Below are 6,000 nucleotides of genomic sequence, written 5' to 3'. Positions count from 1 at the left end.
AGGGGGAGAAATGACTTGTTAAAAGAGAAGTGCAGCAAGATGGGCTGCAAGGGAGATGAGTCACGGGGTGAGCTGCGCTCCAGAAACAGCTCAGCAGGGCCAGCTGCTGCCTTTCAGAAGACGAACTTGCTGGACTTGACAGACTAGCACCAAAAGTGCAGCGGAGGGACCCAACTTCAGCTAGTTCAGTGGACTCAGATGTTGTGTCTGCTCTTGCTCTGGGAGGACGGGCAGTTGGGTGTGCAGAGGCTGCAGAGAAGAGAGGGAGGTTGCCAGGCCAAATACAGACAGGCAGCAGATGGCCTTTTTATCCAAAAATTACCCTTTTGTTAATAATTAAACACTGATGAATGATGGCAAAAGAGCCCAAGAGGGTGCTGGCTTGGAAATGGATTTGTAACTTGCAGTGACCATTTTAACCTGAGGTAGAGGAGCCTTAAATTAAATGGTTAGGGTTGACTCCTCTTTCTTGCTTAGGAGTCCCCCTCCACAAAGAGAACTGACCTGATTTTAATAACAAATAATGTTTAAATTAATAAATCAAAGCCCATGTTTATACATGGTATGAAGCAAATCTCTTAATATCTCATTATTATCCAGAAGAAAAAGCATCTGTTCTGCTTTGTCAAGCCAATAGGCAATATAACACTTATCTTTTCATTCTCCCTCAGTTTCACTGGGAAAATTGCCATGAAAGCTTCCACTTCAGCTCGTTCAAAGCAGGGCTAAGCAGTATCACTTTCAGGTAGGATCTGCTGAAGCAGCCTGGCTCCCATCCAGGTTCCCTCTGCCAAGCTCCACTCCAGTCCTGAAATGTCAGAATGCTGTACGTGGTTTCAAAGGACCCCTTTCCTCCCTAAAAACTGCTGCGGGGGCCTGGAGATGTGAATAACCAAAAGCGTCTCATGACACCGGTGCCAAGCAAGTTCCTTGTTCCCTCTCACTAAGGAAAATGAGCTGCCTACAGCCGCCAAGCTCGGCAGAATGATGGGGCTGAAGTACTGCAGCCAAATAAAAGCAGTGACAAGTGAAATGAATACGCAGTCTAGCCCTCAGCAGCATTTTCCTATGCCATATATATGTTGTTGTCTCAGGCAACAGGCTCTCAATATTTTATCCATCCTCCTGGAGCACCTGGGTGCAGCCAGACCAACGTGACTGGGAAGGTATAGAAATGTCTGGCATGGGTTATTATTTTATCTCTTGTCTCTCTCTGACCAGATTCAGTCAGGGCTGGGTAAAGAAGCACCTTAATCAGGGCAATTACCTTTACTGGAAATGTAAGAGGCTTTGAGTTGCAATGGAAATATTTTACTTTGCTGGCCAGAGAAGTTACTGTACAGAGGGGTCTGGTCTGAGCAAAGAGATTCTTCCACCCTGGAAGTTTGAGGTAATTATTTCTTTAATTATTGCCAATGAAAACAAAGCAACACCCCCACTGTCTAAACCCTTCGCAGTGAGAAGATCAGCGCAGCTGGAACATGAGAGCCAGGAAGTGCTCCTTAATTTAAGGAGCCCTGTTAAGCCTCTCAAGGCTAGGTCTCCCCGCTGGCGTAACCCAAATGGAGATGAAGGAATTATCCCATAGATGGATTGGCTCTGAAGTGTGTTCAGGAAATCCCCTCTTTCGTGCTGTGAACAGCGTTGGGCTGGCGCTGTTACCGTAAAGTATCGCTGCTCTTGGTGGGTTCTGGCCGTGCTGGCCATCCAGGAGTCCCTCAAGCCATGCTTCTGTCCCCTGAGATGATGCGTGGGACCCCCACCAGGAACGGGCAGGGGACCGTATCCCGTGGGAGCAGCCTGTGCAAGCTACATGCCACCCTGCAGCTGCTGGAGCAGGAAAGAGGAGAAGGAAAGACCACAAAAACGTTGAGTTCAGGAACCCAGGCAGAACAAGGGCACAGAGGGTGAGTGGGAGGCTCTCCCCATCCATGCTCCTGCATGCAACTGCAACTTTAGGCATGGGAAGGCTCTCTCCATACCCAAAAGGAATTGCTCATGCCCTTGTGTTTAAGGGCATATTTGCTCAATTGGGACTTAAGCAATTTAGCTCTCTTAGACGTTGGGTAAGGAAGAAGAGACCCAGAGCACTGCTTTGCCCATCCTCTCCCCATGCCAAGGCTGGAGTCACAGCAAAAGCAACAAAGGAGCAACAAGCTTTAGTTTCTATTAGTTCTAATGTAAGCTCAAATACTTCTCAAACAGTGTAGAAACTCCAAAGACCAGGCAGTCCTTTTATCTACAACAGTGTAAACACAAAGTAAATGGAATAACACGTCCCCTCCCACCGAGTAGAACCGATTTCAGAGGAGAAGTGACTTCCAAGTTGTTAAAAGGTTAGCCAAAATTTTTTCCAGTATAGTCGGGGTGATTATTTGTGTTATGGTAATATGCAAATATTTATAATTCTTAACTATAATCAGAAACCTTGTGGTTTGTTTTGCTTCTGTAAGAAAGGTGCCATTACTACGTAGTATCCAAAAGTACCAGTCTGCACCTCACATCAGCATCAGAATGTTTTTCACAGGACAAATGGAAACTAGAAATAAATTTTACCATGCATCCTGATTAAAGAGGGGCATAGGCACTCGGGAAGGCGTGGGTAATAGTATTAAAATAAGAACTATAGGACTCTGGCAACTGATTTATTTTCAGGATAAGCACTTTCCTGTAATGCCAGTTACTGACATGTTCTTTGCTGGAGAGCTTTCCTACTTTAATGTGCCAGAAAAATAAACAGGTCAGCTGTGTGTGAGTACGTAAGCCCAGGGCCCAGCTCCATGAGAAAATGCAGCTACTCCAATTCCACAGATAAAAAAGTCGCAATGCCAGTGGAAGTGGTTTTAAGAACCAAAAAGGGGGGGGGGGGTCTTGTCAGCTCCACTTCAAGGCACCACAAAGCCCAATGACAACAAAGAACGAGCGTTTCAGAAATGTTATTAACCTTTTAAAATAATATTAAACTTTTAAGAATAAACTGGTGGGATTATTTACTCTCTGGAGCTTAAAGAAGTCCCATCTTCAAGTTTTTTCTTACAGAAATGAAGGCCAGGCCAGAATAGTGAATCTCTTGTGAAGGGAAGGCGGGATGCTAATGGAAACAATCGGTTCCAGTAGCTGGATCCCTAAGGAAAGTGATTAAAAGAGTAAGTTGCAAACTTTGGCGATTCAGCAGAGAAAAAATAAAACTGTGGATATTTGATGCTTCTGGATTAAATCTTCTGGATTTAAAGCCTCCAGGTCTTACTAAAACAGCAAAGCCATGGGAGGTAAGAGTCTCTTTTTGGAGGGAATGACTCACCACTGCGGCAAGTTGAGTTTAGCCCATTCCCATTGCCTTTTGACAGCAAAAAATAAAGAGAAAAGAAAGAATCACAACAGAAGATTTAACTTCTGGTATATCCCATGAACTTGTGGTGCTAGAAGAGGTGGAGGGAAATGCCTCTGTTAATGCCCTGAAGATGCCCTGTTGAGATCCCTGAAGGTGCCCTGTTGAGATCCCTGAAGGTGCCCTGCTGAGACGGGCGGAGGTGGTGGGAGGAAATGTCAAGGGCGAGCTGCAGATTCTGCTCAGTGGGTTGGCTAATGCTGCTCAAGGAAGCCAACTGTGGTTTATTTGACCAAAACCAATTAATGTCATTCACGGTGTGGCCACTTTGTGAATAAGCAGCCCTCTGAGTGTGATACTGAATTATTAATACAATGGGAAGTGTCCCCCCCCCCCCCGCAATATCTGCAGGAACACGAACTACAGTCTTATCACAGCTGGCTCCTTCCATAAACAAATTAAAGGCACATCATGGAAATGACAACAGCCAGGGAACGTTGCAAAAGCCATCCCAAGCTGATCATCCCTTTGCTGGGAGGGAGGGAGCAGCACTGGGCACCTTCCCTGTCCTGAGCCATGTGCTGGCATTTCCATTCCCAGCCAGGCTTTTTCCAAGGGCATCCTCCAAACAGCTTCTCACCCCTAGAAATTGGTGGCAGAGGGGGCTGCTTGTTGCAGAGTCAGGGTCCTTATATTTAATAGCATCTCACAGGGGTTTTTTTGTTTTTTTTTTTTTCTTATGTGAATGTGTTGGGGAGCTTTTTTGAATCCCTGGTGATGAACCTCTGGCATGCCAAAGCAGGACGTCCTGCTGTTTAATGACGTGCTGCATGAAGATCTACCTCCTCCTGTTTGCTCCAAATCTGCCACCTGCTAGTTTCACCTCGTGCTCTCTAGTTCTTATATTAGAAAAGAGAGCAAATAATCCACGCCTACTCTTCTCTCCTCATGACTGTGTCTCATCTGACCATTTTCTGTTGGCTATCACTTCTCCAGCCTAAAACCCCCCCGTTCACTTGAATCCTGGAATCCCTCTAGCATCGAGGTCTCTCTGTATTGTTGATTGTCTCTGATGGCCTTCTCTGGATCTTTGCCTGTTACTCATGGGCAGAGCCACCGGAGACAGACACGCTACAGCCCTCCCTGTGATCTCATCTGCGCTCCGTCCTGGCGTGTCCCAACACCTTTGTGACAGTTTCCGAGCACTGAACCGATCCTTCCGCAGAGTTATTACGGCTGCAGGATCATATTTCTGAGTGGGAACCAGTTGGTTAGGAGTTTCTCACCTTCAGTCACTTTGCTGCTCTCTAATCACACCCGACACAGTAACCGCCTCTGTCCTGGGCAGAGTCAGTGATACCATTTTAATATCACCGCTTGCCTAGTTAGACCCCTGAAGTCTATACAAATTCAGCTTTGGTTGCTAGAGTTTGCTGCCTTCATGTAGAGCCCCTTTTCCTCCTAGTCTGACCCATCTGTGTCCTGTCACCACTGTGTCCCCCTGCTTATCACCTCTCCCCACACATCTGTTCAGTCAACAGGCCAATTTAAAGCCAAGGCGTCCCAGGTCCATCACCCTCATTTCTACTGTGGGTTCATAGAAGTCCCTCTGGTCTCCTCTCTTCTGGAAGTATCTTCATGTGAACCTGACCCTTCTTACAGCTCTGGCTTCCTGTGTCCCACCCCATCAGTGTGGACACTGTCACCCTGCTGAGAGTGTTTCTGGAGAAGTTTTGGAGGGGATTCTTGATTTTGCAGTCCTGCCTGGCTTCCAAAACCTCTCCCTTGTCCTTTCCTACTTCACTGGTGCATGCACAGACCACAGCCACCTGCTAGGTCCCAGTGTTTTTTGGGAAGCAGTGGATTCCTGACATCCATGGATCCCTTCCAGCCTAAATTATTCTGTGATTATCTTCTCCTCTGTGCAAGGAGAGCACTTTCCAAAACAGGACTCATCACCCACACGGGCAGAACCCCCCCACCCCATCACTAGCTCTGTGTCCCACACATGGCCAGGGCTGCCCCGCTGGGTCCTGCGGACCACCTACCTCTCTGCCATCCACTGGCAAAGACACCACTCTGTAACCATTCCACTGAGCAAACCCCATGTTCCTCCCACTGCTGATGGCTGTGCATCATGTAGCTGCCCATGCAGCTATACCTATATGTCTCTCTCCCACTGTATCTCCCACAGTGCCCCAGTGCTGGGGGCCTTTTCTTCATCACAGAGTCACAGAATTACAGAATCACAAGGTTGGAAAAGACCTTTGAGATCATTGAGTCTAACCGTTCCCATCCTCTACTAAACCATATCCCGGAGCACGTTGTCTACCTGTCTTTTAAACACACCCAGGGACAGTGACAAAACCCCCTCCCTGGGCAGCCTGATAACACTTTTGGTGAAGAACTTTTTCCTAACATCTGCTCTGACCCTGCCCTGGTGCAGCTTTGTGCCATTTCCCCCTTGTCCCATCTCCTGTCCCCTGGCTGAAGAGACCATCGCCCACCTCTCTACACCCTCCCTTCAGGAAGTTGTAGGTGGTGATAAGGTCTCCCCTCAGCCTCCTCTTCTCCAGGCTGAGCACCCCCAGCTCCCTCAGCCGCTCCTCGCAAGGTTTGCAATAAGGTCTTTGAGTAAGGCCAGGAATGGGTACCACCACCTCTCCTCTGCC

The sequence above is a fragment of the Gallinula chloropus genome (genome assembly GCF_964237585.1).
Source record: "Gallinula chloropus genome assembly, chromosome: 7".
Taxonomy (NCBI): domain Eukaryota; kingdom Metazoa; phylum Chordata; class Aves; order Gruiformes; family Rallidae; genus Gallinula; species Gallinula chloropus.
The sequence above is the reverse complement of the archived record's forward strand: the minus strand, read 5'-3'. Positions refer to the sequence as shown.